Raw genomic sequence first — 17536 nt, 5'->3', positions numbered from 1 at the left:
CGGCCGGAGCAGCTCCCAGGGAGGCAGGATCTGCCCTTCCTTCCCTGGTGTCTCCATGGCGTCTTCCCACCCCAGGATCCCAGCCTGAGTCCTCAGCAGCTGTGGCCACAGGACTCTCCACTCCTCTCCCACGTGGGAACTCCCAGCACCGAGGATTCCCTGATGAGCCACGGCACCAAGGAGACGACCCGAAAGGAGCCACCGCTTATTTTTAGAGCCAACCTTATGATTCCCGAGCACGTGGCCCAGGCAACACTGCACAGGCAGCCCCAGATTGGCCACAATCTGCTTTTCTTCTTGACAGACATCATGTCTGAATCTCTATTTCCACAAGATGCTCCCAGGAGAGGAGACATTTGGAGACGACCACAACGTACAACATTTCTGAAAGGTCACTGCCTGCAGCAGGCAATGAGGAGCAGGAGCCACTCATCAGCAACAGGGGCTTTAGGGAGCTGTTTAATATTCCATGAGCATCTCTATTTCTCTACCAAAGTGGATAACTCTTCTAAAAGTAGGGGAGGGGGCAGGGCAGGTGGGTGCTGGGCTCGTTTCCACCCAAGGCAGGTTGACTGAACCCCAGCCAGAGCTGATTCTTGACTGCTGCTGGGAATGGTGGCTGAGAGTGATCCTGACCTGGATCTCAACAGCCTCAGAACCTGCAGGAGCAGAGCAGAGGCTGAGCTTGACTCCCCCTCTTCAGCTGCACCCCAGACCACCCAGCTGTTCCACTGTTGCACCAGGAGCCCTGGAGCTGAACTCCCCACAGTGGCTCTGGTCCCTGCATGGACAGTAGGGGCCCATTTTTGGAGTGCTCAAGTGAGAACTTTTAATTTGCAGAAGCTCATTACCATCAGGGGCAGGATGAGGAGGGGCTGGGAGGCAACTGCAGAGTGACAGCCCATGGCCCACGGTGCCAGGACTTCCTGGTGTTGTCCCATCCCAGTCTGTCACCAGGACTGGGTGCTGGCCACAGCCCCATGCTGTCCTTGTCCCTGAGCACTGACCCAGCCAGGACAGGCCTCAGCAGTGGGGTGCCAGCCCAGGAGCCTCCCACTGCAAACCCAGCTCTGTCCTCTCCACCACAGCTGGGCTTTGCCAAGGTCCCTCAAACCCAAAGTTGCCCATCCAAACCATGGCCAGGGCTGGCCTATTCTCAGGTTTGTCCCCAGCCTGGGAGCAGGGACAAGGAACCCAAACCCCTGGCAACTGTCCTGGCAGCTGTAGGGTCCACAGGACATTTGTTGCTGCTGATGTACAAAGCACGAGCCCACAAGAGCCCCAGCAGCACAGATGGGGCAGCCAGGGACAGCCACAGGCAGAGAAAAGCTCCTGGCAAGGGCTCCTGCCCCCAAAGAGACACAAACACAGAGCACTAAATGAGAGAGGGGAATTTGCTCCTTCCTCTGCAGCTGCCTCCTCCTCCTGCCTCCCTCCTGAGCTCACCCCTCACCTTCTGCACGGAAACACAGCCTGGGAGCAACTGAGAGCACCAAGGGCAGCGTGGCTGAAGCCACCTGGGAAGGGACAGAGGCAATGACCAGGCAGGACATCCCCAGGCACAGCACCAGGGTGTGGTGGGGCCACCTCTGGGGGTGTCCCCTCCTGCTGGGGGGCACAAATCACCCACAGGGGCTCTGAGCAGCAGGGAGGACGTGAGACTTGGCACAGGAAGGGACCCTGTGCCTTCACTGCTCCAACCCAGGCAGCTCCAGCCCAGCAGCTGGGTAACAAAGGAGGTGCTGGGGCAGGAGGATGAGTAAGGGAACAGGAAAGCAGAGGCTGTAATTAGGCACCTTTCAGAGCCTGATGGATGACGATGATGATGATGACGCTGCTGCTTGGGGGCGTGCAGAGCGCTGGGATGCTGACGTGCAGCCACCCCCCAGTGCCAGCACTGCTCCCAGTCTGCCCAGAGGTGTCCAGCAGAGCCCTGCCCCACTGCTCTGGACAGTGATTTCAATGCCAGCAGATCCCTGCCCTGCTGCTGGACAGTGATTTCAGTGCCCAGCAGAGCCCTGCCCTGCTCTGGACAGTGATTTCAGTGCCAGCAGAGCCCTGCCCTGCTGCTGGACAGTGGTTTCAGTGCCAGCAGAGCCCTGCCCTGCTCTGGACAGTGATTTCAGTGCCAGCAGAGCCCTGCCCCACTGCTCTGGACAGTGATTTCAGTGCCCAGCACAGCCCTGCCCTGCTGCTGGACAGTGATTTCAGTGCCAGCAGAGCCCTGCCCCACTGCTCTGGACAGTGATTTCAGTGCCAGCAGAGCCCTGCCCTGCTCTGGACAGTGATTTCAGTGCCAGCAGATCCCTGCCCTGCTCTGGACAGTGATTTCAGTGCCCAGCAGAGCCCTGCCCTGCTCTGGACAGTGATTTCAGTGCCCAGCAGAGCCCTGCCCTGCTGCTGGACAGTGATTTCAGTGCCCAGCAGAGCCCTGCCCTGCTCTGGACAGTGATTTCAGTGCCCAGCAGAGCCCTGCCCTGCTGCTGGACAGTGATTTCAGTGCCAGCAGAGCCCTGCCCAGCTGCTGGACAGTGGTTTCAGTGCCAGCAGAGCCCTGCCCCACTGCTCTGGACTGTGATTTCAATGCCCAGGAGATCCCTGCCCTGCTGCTGGACTGTGATTTCAGTGCCCAGCACAGCCCTGCCCTGCTGCTGGACAGTGATTTCAGTGCCAGCACAGCCCTGCCCTGCTCTGGACAGTGATTTCAGTGCCAGCACAGCCCTGCCCACTGCTGACAGTGATTTCAGTGCCCAGCACAGCCCTGCCCAACTCTGGACAGTGATTTCAGTGCCCAGGAGAGCCCTGCCCTGCTCTGGACAGTGATTTCAGTGCCCAGCACAGCCCTGCCCAACTCTGGACAGTGATTTCAGTGCCCAGGAGAGCCCTGCCCTGCTGCTGGACAGTGATTTCAGTGCCAGCAGAGCCCTGCCCTGCTGCTGGACAGTGATTTCAATGCCCAGGAGATCCCTGCCCTGCTGCTGGACAGTGATTTCAGTGCCCAGCAGAGCCCTGCCCTGCTGCTGGACAGTGATTTCAGTGCCCAGCAGAGCCCTGCCCTGCTGCTGGACAGTGGTTTCAGTGCCAGCAGAGCCCTGCCCTGCTCTGGACAGTGATTTCAGTGCCAGCAGAGCCCTGCCCTGCTGCTGGACAGTGATTTCAGTGCCGCACAGCCCTGCCCTGCTTGGCATGATTTCAGTGCCAGCACGCCTGCCCTGCTCTGGACAGTGATTTCAGTGCCAGCAGAGCCCTGCCCTGCTCTGGACAGTGATTTCAGTGCCAGCAGAGCCTGCCCTGCTCTGGACAGTGATTTCAGTGCCAGCACAGCCCTGCCCTGCTCTGACAGTGATTTCAGTGCCAGCACAGCCCTGCCCTGCTGACAGTGATTTCAGTGCCAGCACAGCCCTGCCCACTGCTGACAGTGATTTCAGTGCCAGCAGAGCCCTGCCACTGCTGACAGTGATTTCAGTGCCAGCAGAGCCTGCCCTGCTGCTGGACAGTGATTTCAGTGCCCAGCACAGCCCTGCCCACTGCTGGACAGTGATTTCAGTGCCCAGGAGATCCCTGCCCCACTGCTGACAGTGATTTCAGTGCCCAGCAGAGCCCTGCCCTGCTGCTGGACAGTGATTTCAGTGCCCTGCACAGCCCTGCCCTACTGCTGGACAGTGATTTCCCAGTGATTTCAGTGCCCAGGAGATCCCTGCCCCACTGCTGACAGTGATTTCGGCCCTTCAGCTGTGACCCGTGAATTTCAGTGCCCCTGGACAGCCCAGTTGCTCCTACACACCGCTTTACCTGTGATTTCCCAGTGATTTCAGTGCCCAGGAGATCCCTGCCCCACTGCTGACAGTGATTTCCCAGTGATTTCAGTGCCAGCTGCCTCCCAGGGGCTTTGCCCCAGCACACAACCTCATTTGTCCAGCCAGCCCAGCCGTGCCAGCCCTCGTTAGATCAGCTCCTTCATTAAGCTCAGCACTTCAGTAAGGCTGCCCTGAGCCCCTCGGGGGGCTGGCACATAAATCACACCCTGATCACTGTCACTGGCTACCAGTGCTGGACCTCTGATGGCAAAATCTCCTCCTGATCCCTCACCTGAGCTGTGCAGACACCAGTCAGGGCAGTCCCAGTCCCCTCTCCCAGCTCCTGGATAAAACAAAGGCTCTTTGCAGCCTTGAGCCACAGGGAGGACCCTGCTCCTGAGGGCTCAGCCCTGTGGCAGCCTTCATCCATGGCAGAGGTGTCCAGCAAGGCCAGCTGCCCTCTGGAGAGGGAGCTCAGAGTCCTGGCTGCTCCCAGCCAATCTCTGCAGGGTGATCCATCATTCCACAGGCTTTAATCCCACTGGACTGCTGGACATGTGGGCAGAGGAGCAGACTGACAGGCCAGACTGATGGACAGCTGCCTGCTCTGAGGCCAGCAGGGACAGGCAGCTGTGGCTGGAGAGCAGTCTGGTCCCAGCAGGACTGCTCAGCTCTGCAGAACCCAGCTCGGAGCTCTGCGGGGCCACAGGGGAAAGGGGGCAGAGGTGGAGCCCCCAATTTGCTGGAAACCCAGCTGGGAGTGGGAATTCCAGCCAGGAGCAGCATGGAGTGACAGCTTTCCCTCCCCCTCCCAGCTCTGCTTAGCATCAGTCCCGAGCTGAGTGCATTTTTTAAGATCTGTCTACAGCTGCTGCTTCACTGGAGATTTTATTGCCATCCCAATTATGATCATGGGAGCAGCGAGAGCAAAATGCCATGGCAGGGGTGAAACAGCTCCTGAGATCCCAGCCCATGGCAGGGGTGAAACAGCTCCTGAGATCCCAGCCCATGGCAGGGGTGAAACAGCTCCTGAGATCCCAAGTCAGCCCTGGCGCCTGGCGTGAGCGGGACCAACCCCCGGGATCATCCCAGAGAGGGGAGGGGACAGGGGGATCCACCCCAGATCTCTCGTGGCCTCAATGCCAGATCCCAGAGGGACTCAATAGAGCCTGGGGGGGCCCAGCTGTGCCACCCCCAAACCCCCCCCGGGCTGGAGGGTGACACTGATGTGGCAGTGGTGACATTTGGAGCGAGACACGCTGGCGTCAGTTCCAGATCTGTGGCTGCAGGGCATCAGCTGGGGCACCAGGAGAGCAGCTCAGCTCCTTCTCATGTGCAGCCCCAGGAGGATCCCAAAAGCCAGAAATCTCCATGGGGGAAGGGGGATGGTGGGGCTGTGTGGCTTCACTCCCTGTCTGGCACCTGGACAGCAGAGCAGGGGCAAAGCCTCCAGAGCTCCTCTCTGAGCTGATGAACTCCCAAATCCCAGAACTCCATCCAAACCCCAAACCACTGCTGCACATGGATCCTGGCATGGCCACGGCTGAGGGTCCAACAGTGACCAAGGCTGGGGTCCCACTGCTGCCTGCCACTGCCCTGAGCAAGTGCCTGAGTTCAGCACCCCAAAGTTTCCCACCACAGCTCTGCCTGAGCTTCCTCGGGCTCGTTCTGGGGTGGTGACAACAGGCTGGACATCTCCAGCTGCTGCACGGCACCAGCTGAGTGCTCCTGCTGCACGAGGAGCTGGGGACAAGGAGGGGCTAATGCCACCAAGCAGGGGTGGCCACGAGGTCCAAATGAGCTGGATTTTGAGTGTCCCAGTGCACAACCCCCAGTCCCCCTGGAGCCCTGGGAGTTCTCACCGTTCTGCAGGTCCAGGGCTGCTCCGACATGGGGATCTGCTGAGGCATTGGAGCCTGGGGATGCTCACATGGGGAAGTGTCCAGCACAGCCAGCCTGGGCTCCTCTGCACAGAGAGCACAAGGAGAGCACTGTCAGTCACCTTCCCCCCTGTCTGCCACAGAAATCCCAAATAAACTCCTCCAAAGGCCAGGGATGGGGCACCCAGGCACTTCCCGGAGAGGGACAGCATCCTCAGAGCTGCTCCAGCCAGATGTGAGACCTGACCACTGCAGCTTGCCTGGTTTAATCTGTAAATACATGCATATTATATATGATTTTATATAAATATTATGTATTTTTAATAGTCTATATTATATTCACAATATATTATATATAAACAAGTATTATATTATTATATTATTTATATTATATTATATTATATTATATTATATTATCATTATATTATATTATATTATATTATCTATATATTATTATCTATTATTATATTCTATATTTATCTTCTATTCATTTATCTATATTATATTTCTTATTTCTTTATATTCTATTATATTGTATTATATTGTCTTGTATCTTATTTATTATCTGCATGCTATATATAATCTTATCTATATTGAATCTACATTATGATCTAAAATTTCCATCATATCTAATATAAACTATAATAATACTGACTATTATTTTTAAAAAATAGTATATTTTTAATAGTATGCATATTTTATAATATATAAATATTATATATTTTTATTTTATAAAAATATAAAATTTTATCACACTTTGTGCCCTGAAGGATCCTCTCCCCAGCAGGGGAGTGTCCAAGCCCAGCCCTGCCTGGGGAGCTCCGGGTGGAGCCGGGAAGACACAGCAGTGCCCTTGGGGAATCAGGTGCAGGAGGGCACCGAACCCACCCAGGGGGTGCCCACTGCCCAGGAGGCCTCGAATCCGGGGAGATTTCATCCAGAAGTGCCCCTGGCCGGACCCCCAGCCTTGTGTCCCCCCGGGTATTTTGGGGGACCTGGGGGTCGGGAGATGCTCCCAGCACTGATGCAGCAGATGCTGAATGAATGACTCGCTGTGGTTTTACCGAATTGCTTCGAGCTCTCCGGACCAAGTTTAATTTGCCTGTTGCAAAGGAAGAGGGAATTTAAAGAGCTCCTTTTGTGTGGAAATCCTGCTTAACAGCCCTCAAATGTCCCCGGAGGTCCGCTCAGCACACCCACGCTGCTGCTGCAGCTCAGCAGCTGCTCTGTGCCTGCTGCAGAGCTCACTCAGCTCTGGAAGGTGGCGTTTGGGGGGGCAGCAGCAACCAGGGGGTTAATTCCTGCTGGGAGAGGCTTGGGGAGCCTTTGGCAAAGGAGATTTCCACGGCAGGGGAATGAGGAGCAGCGGCAGCCGGCCCTGGGAGCACAGGGATTACACCTCTGGGTCACAGGGATCACACCCATGGGACAGGGATCACACCTGGGGACACAGGGATCACACCCACAGGACTCAGGGATCACACCTATGGGACAGGGATCACACCCACAGGACTCAGGGATCACACCCATGGGGGCACAGGGATCACACCTCTGGGACACAGGGATCACACCTCTGGGACACAGGGATCACACCCACAGGACTCAGGGATCACACCCCTGGCACAGGGATCACACCCCTGCGACAGGGATCACACCCATGGGGGCACAGGGATCACACCTCTGGGACAGGGATCACACCCACAGGACACAGGGATCACACCTCTGCGACAGGGATTACACCCATGGGGGCACAGGGATCACACCCATGGGGGCACAGGGATCACACCCATGGCACAGGGATCACACCTCTGGGACAGGGATCACACCTCTGGGACAGGGATCACACCTCTGGGACAGGGATCACACCTCTGGGACACAGGGATCACACCTCTGGGACAGGGATCACACCCATGGGACAGGGATCACACCCATGGGACAGGGATCACACCTCTGGGACACAGGGATCACACCCCTGGGACACAGGGATCACACCCCTGGGACACAGGGATCACACCCCTGGGACACAGGGATCACACCCATGGGACAGGGATCACACCTCTGGGACACAGGGATCACACCCACAGGACCCAGGGATCACACCTCTGGGACAGGGATCACACCCACAGGACACAGGGATCACACCTCTGCGACAGGGATTACACCCATGGGGGCACAGGGATCACACCCATGGCACAGGGATCACACCTCTGGGGACACAGGGATCACACCTCTGCGACAGGGATTACACCCATGGGGGCACAGGGATCACACATCTGGGACACAAGGATCACACCCATGGGACAGGGATCACACCTTTGGGACACAGGGATCTTACCCATGGGACAGGGATCACACCCATGGGGACACCCCGGAGCCAGGAATGCCCGGGGGGGTGGAGCTCTCCATCCCCGTGTGCTCCTGTAAATCCCAGGGCAGTCCTGGCCCTGAGCAGCCTCTCCTGCCCTCCCTGAGAGGTTTCACTCCCAGCCCTGCCTGAGCATGGGGAACGTGGAATTTAAGCTCACTTAGAGGCCACCTGAGCTTGGCTTGGCAGGTGAGTCCCTCATTCCCAGCCCTGGGAATGAGCTGATGCTCTTGGCATTTGTTTTTGGCAGCTCCTGGCTCATGGAGCAGCCTCTGTCTCAGGTTACCTCCGGGGGTTTTGTCTGCAAATACATTTTAATCCTTGTGAAACAGGACCCACCAGCATGTGGGTGAAGTGCCTAAAGCTCCTTCAGTCCCACGTGGTGACACCAGCACAGCTCCCTGGCCCTCTGTATGTTTGTGCCACCAGGGCTGTTGTCACCTTCTGCCCCTGTGCTTTGTGTGTTTTGACTCAAAACTTGGATTTTTTAAACTCTTTTCTGGGCTACTCAGTGGAGGAGCCAGGAGAGGATTTCCCTCTCCCTGGGTACCACATGGGACCTGCTTCTCCACTGAGGAGCTTCCAGTTCTGCACAGGGCATCCCCTTGAAAAAAGCAATTCAGCAGCAAATCCCAAAGCCAAAGAGGACTCAGATGTCCTGGCAATCAGCAGACATCCAGAGAACCAGACCACGGTGCCCAAGCTGAGCTCTTGTAAGACAGGAGCATCCCTTGGGATGTGCACAGCAACTGCTCCATGCATCAGAGCAGATCTGGCTCACCTCAGACCACTGCAGAAAGGGCCCTGGGGGTCCTGGTCAGTGCCAAGTTGGATCTGAGTCACTGCTGTGTCCTGGCAGCCCAAAGGGCCACCCTGTCCTGGGGGACACCAGGCCCAGGGAGGGATTGGATTGTCCCACTCTGCTCTGCCCTGGGGCAGCCTCACCTCCAGGGCTGGGGGCACTTTGGGCACCACAAGATCAGAAGGATCCAAAGCTGCTGGAGAGTGCCCAAAGGAGGGACACAGAGCTGGGGAAGGGGCTGAGGAGCAGCTGAGGGCACTTGGCTCCTTCAGCTGGAGCACAGGAGACTGAGGGGAGGCTCCTGGGGGCTGCAGCTCCTCCCCAGGGGAGGCACAGGGACAGAGGCTGAGCTCTGGGACAGGGACAGGGGGCCAGGAAGGGCTGGAGCTGGGCCAGGGCTTGGCATGGAGCTCAGGGCAAGGTTCTTCCCCCCGAGGGTGCTGGGCACTGCCCAGGCTCCCCAGGGAATGGTCCCAGGCTGCCAGAGCTGCAGGAGCTCTCAGGGCTGCTCAGGGTGGGGGTGTTGGGGTGGCTGTGCAGGGACAGGGGCTGGGCTGATCATCCCTGGGGGATCCAGCTCAGGATCTTCTGGGATTTGATCCTTCCATGGATTCCAGGACACCTGAGAGTGCCCCAGATCTGGTCAGTGTCACACAGCCCTGGTATCCAGGAGTATTAAGCCAGAGACTTTTGCTCATTAGTGTAATTAATGTCAGATTTCCCAGCCAGTTGAGCTTCCAGCTGACCTTTAGTTACTGAAATATCAACAACAAAATTGACACATTACCATGGGGAGGTGTCACAGGCTGCTCATTTGAAATCCTCTCTCAGTGACAGCCCCCCAAAGAGTTTCTTCCTGCAAAAGTAAATTGGGAAAATTTGGAAAATGCTCAAGCAAGGAAGAAGAATTCAGTTCCACAGCAGCACATCAGGGACTCAGCATCTCCCAGCTTTGGGGGCACAGCCAGAAATGACCCCAGGGAAAGAAATGGAGGGAGAAATGAGGCAGAGCTGCTAAAAATGAAACACAGGGGAACAAAAAAATCTGTTTCTTAGGAGTCTTGGGAAAGTCACTGAGGTGGAGAGAGCTGAGCCAGGACTGAGGCAGCAGGGGCAGGTCCCCAGGCCATGGAGTGATCCCTGCACAGGGACAGGGACAGGGACAGGGACAGGGACAGGGACAGGGACAGGGACAGGGACAGGGACAGGGACAGCTCTGCCCAGCATGAACCCAGAGGCAGACTCAGCCTGAGCCAACCCTCAGGACATGGAAAGAAATCCCAAAATACTGGCAGCTTTGTCTGATGCTGGATGAGCCTGACCCAACAGATCACAGCCCCATTTGTCACTGCAGCAACAACAACCTGGACCTGGATTTCCAGAGGTTTCCAGATGTTGGTGCAGGCAGGGGAAGGCAGTGGGGCCAAACTGCTTTGCCACAAGGCTGGTGCTTGATGTAAAAGTGACCCTGGAGGTAAGAGGTAAGATCCTGAAATTTGTTTTCCCTCAGGAAATGATGCCTCAGGTTTGAGCTTTTCTATTTTTCAGACTCTGTGCTGCTTTAGTGTTTGGGTCTGGGTTCACATTATGGGATGGTGAGCTCTGGGCACAGAGCAGGGAGACAAAACAATTCCTGCTCCAGCTGGGCACCAAGGACAAATGATCCAAATCTCAGCCCAGGAGCACAAACCCCGTGGGCTGGAGAGAGAAAAACAAGGGTGGGACTGGATGGGCTGGGGCTGGAATGGGACAATGAACTGCAAGGTGCAAATGGAGCAGAGCTGATCCCAGGGAGAGACCCTGTGACCTGGTGTCCATTTTGGGACCATTTTGGTTCATCTTGGGTGCAGCCCTGGCTGGGCTGGAGGGTCCATCCTCCACTGTAACTCCTGGAATGATTTCCAGAGCACTGGGCACAGCTGGGAGGGATGCTGGCATCACCCACTGCACTTCCCTGGGAGCAGCCCAAGGCTCCCACTCCTCATCAGGCCCTGGAATAAGGACTACTGAAGGCAGGATTATTTCCTCCCCACTCCATTAGTCACACTTGGTTAACATTCCTGCTGATGGGAAAAGGTCACAGTTTCTCTCTCATTTATGTCACTCCACCTTCCATTTGCAGTTGCAGGGTTCTGCTCCTTTTCCATCCCTAATTAGTGCTCAATTACAGGGGCCCTGCCCCAGCCCCCCACCAGGCACTAGTCCTGGGCTGCCTCTCCTGGGTCTCCCTGTGGAAAACTGACCCAAGAAAAGCCCTTTTTTTCCTCTGGCAGCACAGAGGGAACCAGATGGACTTTCCTTCAAATGAGATTTAAATGGAAAAACACAAACTAGCTCTTTGTGCCAATATTGAAGGGTTGGTGTCCAGCTGTCCTGAGCAGGGGGAAGGTCAGCCCGGGTGACCCTCTGGAAAAAGAGGCCAAAAGCATCAAACACCCTCATGGTTTGCTCCTCTGGCTGCACCACTGAGAAGGGGTTGGAAATGATTCCTTCAACTCTTCTGATGCCTTGTGAAGGCTGACCTAGAACAGAGAATAGACAGAGCTAAAGAATAAAGCAGGGATTTATTAGGAGGCCTCAGTGGACCCACCTTGAGCAGCACAAGAGCCCAGTCAGGGCTGCACCCAAGATGAACCAAAATGGTCCCAAAATGGACACCAGGTCACAGGGTCTCTCCCTGGGATCAGCTCTGCTCCATTTGCACCTTGCAGTTCATTGTCCCATTCCAGCCCCAGCCCATCCAGTCCCACCCTTGTTTTTCTCTCTCCAGCCCACGGGGTTTGTGCTCCTGGGCTGAGATTTGGATCATTTGTCCTTGGTGCCCAGCTGGAGCAGGAATTGTTTTGTCTCCCTGCTCTGTGCACAGAGCTCACCATCCCATAATATGAAGCCCAGACCCACCCACTAAAGCAGCACAGAGTCTGAAAAATAGAAAAGCTCAAACCTGAGGCATCACTTCCTGAGGGAAAACAAATCCTCTCACCTAAGGTGAGCTGTTCCACCACGGAGTGTGGCTGAGGGAGTTTGGATGCTCAGGGAGAGCCCCTTTAGCTCCCCTGCTCTGCAAACCTCTGCTGCTGCTGCCCTGCAAGGAGCACTATCAGGACTGTGCTCAGGAGGCTTCAAAAGAAGGAAAAAAGCCTTCCCAAGGCTGCCTGAATCCCCTCAGTCCCTGCTCTATCCCTGCTGGTGGCACCTGGCCCAGCAGCTCCTGTCACAGCCACGGCTCCGGGTGCCCAGGGGAGCGGATCCCGCGGAGCAGCCACCAGCACCCTCCTGGCCACCTCAGTCTAGAGATGAACCCCCTCATCCTCCTGCACTGAAACAGCAGCCAAACTGAGAGGAAGAGCAGTGCAGGCCTGGGGGGAGCTTTCTGGAGGTGCTGAGGACGGGAACTGAGTCAGGGATCAGGCACAGCCCCACTGCAGGTCCCAGGGCTGCTCCCGCCCCTCCTTCCCTCCTGTGCCCGCTGGGATCTCTGGGTGAAACAGCCACCATGTGCCACACTCCCAGCTCTGAAACCAGCAGGGGCTGCACTGCAGGGACAGTCTGGGGTCACTGGGATGGGGCTGGCCCAGCCTCATCCCCAGGGGGTGCAGCTGTGAGAAGCAGGTGAGCAGCACTGACAGCAAGGAGCCATGGAGTGCCCAGGTGTGCTGAGCAAGCACACAAGGGACACACAGGTGCAATGCAGGGACATGAGGGGCACAAAAAGTTGGGCTAAAGAACAAGAAGGGCAGATGCTTGCAGCCCTCTGAAGTGATGTGATTTTACTGTGTTTGGGTTGAGCCCTTCTGAAACTGTCTGATGATACTCTGTGTATCGTGGCTGTCTCAACTGTGACATGGGCTGTGACACTGCAGCACCTCCCTGGCAGGAGCAGGACTGTCCCCAGCACCCAAAGTCCCTCCAGTTCCCACTCAACTCTCTGGGAACATCAGGGTCCTGTGCCGTGCCAGGGGCAGCACTTGGGCTCAAACACACCCAGGGAGGGACAATATTTGCTTTACATTTTTCCTCAATTCCCTTCCCTTGGTGAATATTTTCCATTCTCCATTCCAAGAACTTCCTTTATTTCTCCCTGTCTCCCTCTAGCAACGGTATCTGGGAGAAACAATGAATTTTTAATAGGAGGGGGCGGTGGAAAGATGCAGACCCTGAGGCAAGAAGAGAAAACATTGATCTGTTAAATCACCCCCATCAGCAGGAAACCACATTTAAGGCAGAGGGAGCCACGTGAGGCCCACACAGCAGGGCCGTGGTGCCCCTTTTCTCTGAGCCCAGTGGATGTTGTACAAGTCCCAGCCAGGGTGAATCCTGCTCAGAGGAGCTCTCCACATGCCCCTGGCCATGGCTGATGGTGCAGGACCCCCAAGCAGCCCCTTGCACAGGGAGGAGAAGCAGGGCTGTTCCTCTGCAGCACCACCCCTGGCAGCGTGGGCAGGCCCTGGCACAGGGTGCCCAGAGCATCTGGGGCTGCCCCTGGATCCCTGGCAGTGCCCAAGGCCAGGCTGGATGGGATTGGAGCAGCCTGGAACAGTGGGAGGTGTCCCTGCCCATGCCTGGATGGGCTTTAAGGTCCCTCCCAACCCAAACCATTGGGGATTCCACGATCCCAAGGGTGAGGTGTGCCCACCTCCTGCTCCCCACTCTGCCCTGCAGGGCCAGGGCTCATCCCCAGGGAGCTGAGGATGCCCAGCTGCCCTCCCTCAGTGCCTGGCCCTGGCTCCCCACAACAGCCTGAGCCTAAATATAGTCGCTGGTTCTTTCTTGTAGACACAACCACTGCTCTGAGTCAAAGTCCTTTCCCATGAACTCACTGTTGCTTAATAAAGCACAAACCCTCGGAGACCTTGATGCTGAGATCTGTCATTTTAATTCCCAGTAACACTTGTTCCTCTCCACTCCAGTGTGTGGCCGCTGTTATTTTGGTTGGCACATCGGGAGCTGAACAAGGAGCCCCGGCGCTCCAGATCTGAGCTGGGCAGAGCTGGGACAGCTTTGAAAACCAAACCCTCCTGATGGATGGGGCTGCAAGCCACAGCTGAGCTCGTGGTGGCATGAAAAATTCAGGGGGAGGAAGGCAGGGAAGCAGGGAAGAGCTGAGCTGAGGCAGAGGAGAGAGGAGGGCACGCTCAGAGAGATGGATCCTGCCTCTGCTCCGGGGCTGCCCCAGCCTTGGGGTGCCCCTGTGGATGCCAAGGCACCACAGCAGCCTGGGCATCACAGCCCAGACCCTCTGGGCTTTGTTTTTAACCCATCCCTGGTAAAGCTGTTTCTGTTTGCCCAAATTCTCCATCCCAAACTCTGCTGTTTGGCTGTTCTGGGGTGAATTTGGTGCCCATTTTACATGGGAAAGAGGGAATGGCAGCCCCTGCCCGGGCCTGGGGAGGGCTCTGCTCTCCCACCACCAGGGCCATTTCCCCACTGAACAGGGACACCTCTGACACCCCAGAGACCTGGGGCACCCGTGGGGGTCCAGCTCCAGCCCCAAACACCAGGGCTCAAACGGGATCTGAAGGAGAACCCAGCACATTCCATTGCCAGTGGCTGAGCAGGCTCTGACCCAGCCTGTCCCACTCCTGCATCCCTGCTCCCACAAGCCCTGAGCCAAACCTCGTGGAAGCAGCTGCTTTGTGTTTCAAGGTAAACCCTACAAAAACTTCACAAGCAGAAGGTTTTTCAGGTGAGGGTGCCCAAAGCCCACTCTGTTTCCTTCCACAGCCACTGTGGCTCTCAGCAGCGTTTCCAGGCGTTCTCGTGGGATTTATTGCTTTTCATCTCCTCTCACATCTCTGTTCTGATCATTTCTGCCCTCACCTGTTCGTTCTGGGGCTTTTCCAGCACTCCCAGAGCAGCCCTTTGGGCTCAGGCAGCACCTCCCACCCTGCCTGCAGCCCCACGGACCAGAGACACCCTGCAGGGTGCTCCCTGATGCTCCCTCTGCCTGCTCAGACAATCCCACCACCGCTCCACAGCCCCCACGGGCAGCAGAGGTTTGGCTGCTGAGGGTCTGTGCCAAAGCCAGGCTCCACCCCACAACCCCTGCAGCCGGGGAAACTGAGGCACGGCACGCACACAGAGGGGTTTTGGAACCTCGTGGTGAATCAGTGCCACTGGGGACAAGCCCAGGGATGGCCTCACTTGGCTCCCACTTCCCTTCCCTCGGAGCTGTGCCTTTGGGGACGTGGGGATTTGGTGCTGGTGCCAGGAGTCCCACCCGGGCTGCCCACACGCACCGGCGGCACGGGAATCGCCGCTGCCCACGTCCAGCACACCCAGCCACGTGCTTCACATTCCCAGCAGCATTCCCAGGGCTTCCAACACCCCTCTGCCTCTTCCACAGCCCATCCCGGGGATGGGAACGCAGCAGCAACGCAGCTCTGAGCTGCCGGAGCAGCCCAACTCCTCCTGCCTTATGGCAGCTCCTGCTCCTCACGGAGAGAAGAGGAGCCACCTGCTCCCTGGTGGGATGCTGGGGGGGGGGGAACAGGAGTGATCTGAGAGCCAGGAGTTGGGAAAAATCCATCCCAAACACGTGGATTGAGAACCTTTAAATGCTGAGTGCAGCCGGCGCCGAGTCCATCTGTGCCACTGGGCTGGGAGTCCAGGGTTTAATTTGGGCCCAGGAGGGAAGAGCAGGGATTAGGTTGGGGCCTTGGAGCCAGGGATGAGTTCTCTGGTGAGGCAGGATTAGCACAGCTAATAAAAGCAGACATTCCTGAGCTCTAAACACCACAAAATAGGAAAAAAGCCCCTGGCCCTGCTATCTTCAGCCAGGGATCAGCAAAAGCGCATCCCCCAGAAAGGCTGAGCCTGGCAGGAAAGGCTGAGCCTGGGCTATGTCCCAGCTCTGCCCAGCACAGCCTCAGCATCGATGCCCTGGATGGGTGAAACACAGCCCAGCCCCTGTTCCTCCTGCCCTCCTGCTCCCTCCTCCAACAGGGCAGGAGAAAAGCAAAATCTGATTTTAGCCAGTTCTTTCCTGAAGCTGCTTTGCCTCCTGCTCCCTGCTCTCGGGATGCTCCTCCAGCTGTTTTGCAGGATGGGCATTGGAGAGCATCTTCCCCCCAAGATCAGCCCACAACCCAAGCACTTTGGGAAAGGCTGCAGACACCTGAGTGGGGTTTTTGCAATGTGAAAATCATAGGAAACCTTGGGTGGACCAAAAATCATCTCTCCAAGCTGCTCTGGCCACAACCCATCCAGCTCCACCTGTCCTCCAGCAGCCAGAGGCAGCAGCTCCTCTGCCTCCCTCCCGTGACTGCCACAGAACCACTGGTGATAAAAACATCAGTGCAAAATTAAACCAGATCAGCCCCAGGCTGCCCAGCTGGCAGCTCTCCTACTCATCTTCAATTATTCTCCCATTTAAAGGACGTGCACCACGTTCTGTGCCATGCCCCAGGGTGCTGGGATTTTATCCCATCTCCATCTTAAAAGGGGTGATGGAGTTTTGGGGTGCAGAGCAACCCCAAGGGCCCTGCACTTCCCAAAGGGTTATTGCAGGGTTCAACACCTGCATTTGGGATTTTAACCCACACAGGACCACATCACTGCTGGGCAGCTCTGCTCTTGGAAGGTTTTAATGCCTCGTGTTTTGATGGAGAGGACTGTAGGAACTTTCCCTGCCTGGATGAGGCTTTCTCCATGGTGCCACCCTGCACTGGGGCTGGCACTGGGTTTTGGGGTCTCCATCCTGCAGCCTGCACATCCCCAGACAGGGTGAGAGTGCATGAGAGACCATCCACAAAACCAAGCAGCAGCCAGGAGCTCTGCTAGGCCCAGGCTGGTGTCCCCAGGCCACCAAACATCCCCAGTCCTGGCCACTTCCCTCTCCCTCTGCCCTGGCTCCAGCGCTCCTCACTCCCCAGGGCTGGCTTTGTGCTCTGGGTGCTGTCAGGATGCAGAGCCCGGCACGGCTCCACTCTCCATCTATTTCACAGGCACTCTGCCTTCTCCTGCCATCCTCTCCCTTCCTGGTTGCTCTTTTCTCCTTCCCAAAAACCTCATCTCAGGGTAGGAACAGAAAAAGCAGCAGCTCCTCTGCAACCGCTGCCTGCGCGACCGCCGCGGGAATTGGAGCACCTTTTGTCAGGTTTGAGCTCAAATCCACTTTGCAAGTGGATTAAGGAACTGGCACAAAAGTACTCTGGATGGAGAGTGGGAAGAGGCAAAGGCTGCTATTCCAGCACGGCATTAGGAGCCAGGAATGCTGCGCTGGCTGCCTGCTCCATTTCCCCGAGAAACACAACCCGGTAACATCCGCGGCTAAACCAACCCTCGGAATTTTCGACAGGAGAATCCGCCTAAAATCCGGGATGCTCGGGGAAGAGGCAGGAAGGGCCCTGGGGTGGCGAGGAGTGAGGACCTGCAGCGCCCGGGGGAAACAGCAGCGAGAGGAGATAGGAAAAGCTTTCCCGACGCCCGGCGATGCCCGGACCCGCTTGGCTGTGCCGGGAAAGGGGCTGCGAGCGGCGGCCCCAGCCCAAACCGGGGGGGGGCACTGCGGGTACCGGACCCCCGGGAGCGCCGGGGAATGGAGCGGAGCAGGGGCGGGCTGGACCCGGCGCCGAGGCGGCACCACCGCCACCGCCGGTGCGACCCTGCCCGGGGGCACCGGCGCCGCCCGCCCTGCCGAGCCCCCTTCCCGGGCACGGCGGGGGCTGCGGAGGGGCCTGGCGGCCGCGGG

The 17536-nt window shown here is 57.1% G+C and overlaps 1 protein-coding gene across 3 annotated transcripts in view; it reads right to left on the bottom strand.

Moving 5' to 3' along the window:
- Nucleotides 1-17536, bottom strand: part of LINGO3 (leucine rich repeat and Ig domain containing 3) — a 30965-nt gene that overhangs the window by 11628 nt on the left and 1801 nt on the right. For 2 of the 3 annotated variants that reach the window (XM_009096855.4, XM_030232614.2), the window contains exon 2: nucleotides 5660-5763. The gene's annotated coding sequence lies outside the window, so the exon portion shown is untranslated. Of the gene's footprint in view, nucleotides 1-5659; nucleotides 5764-9631; nucleotides 9701-17536 lie in introns of all 3 variants that reach the window. The other variant, XM_030232613.2, reaches the window with a different exon arrangement.

The sequence above is a fragment of the Serinus canaria genome, chromosome 28 (genome assembly GCF_022539315.1).
Source record: "Serinus canaria isolate serCan28SL12 chromosome 28, serCan2020, whole genome shotgun sequence".
Taxonomy (NCBI): Eukaryota; Metazoa; Chordata; class Aves; order Passeriformes; family Fringillidae; genus Serinus; species Serinus canaria.
Note: the sequence above shows the minus strand (reverse complement) of the source record. Positions and strands in the feature narration are given on the sequence as shown.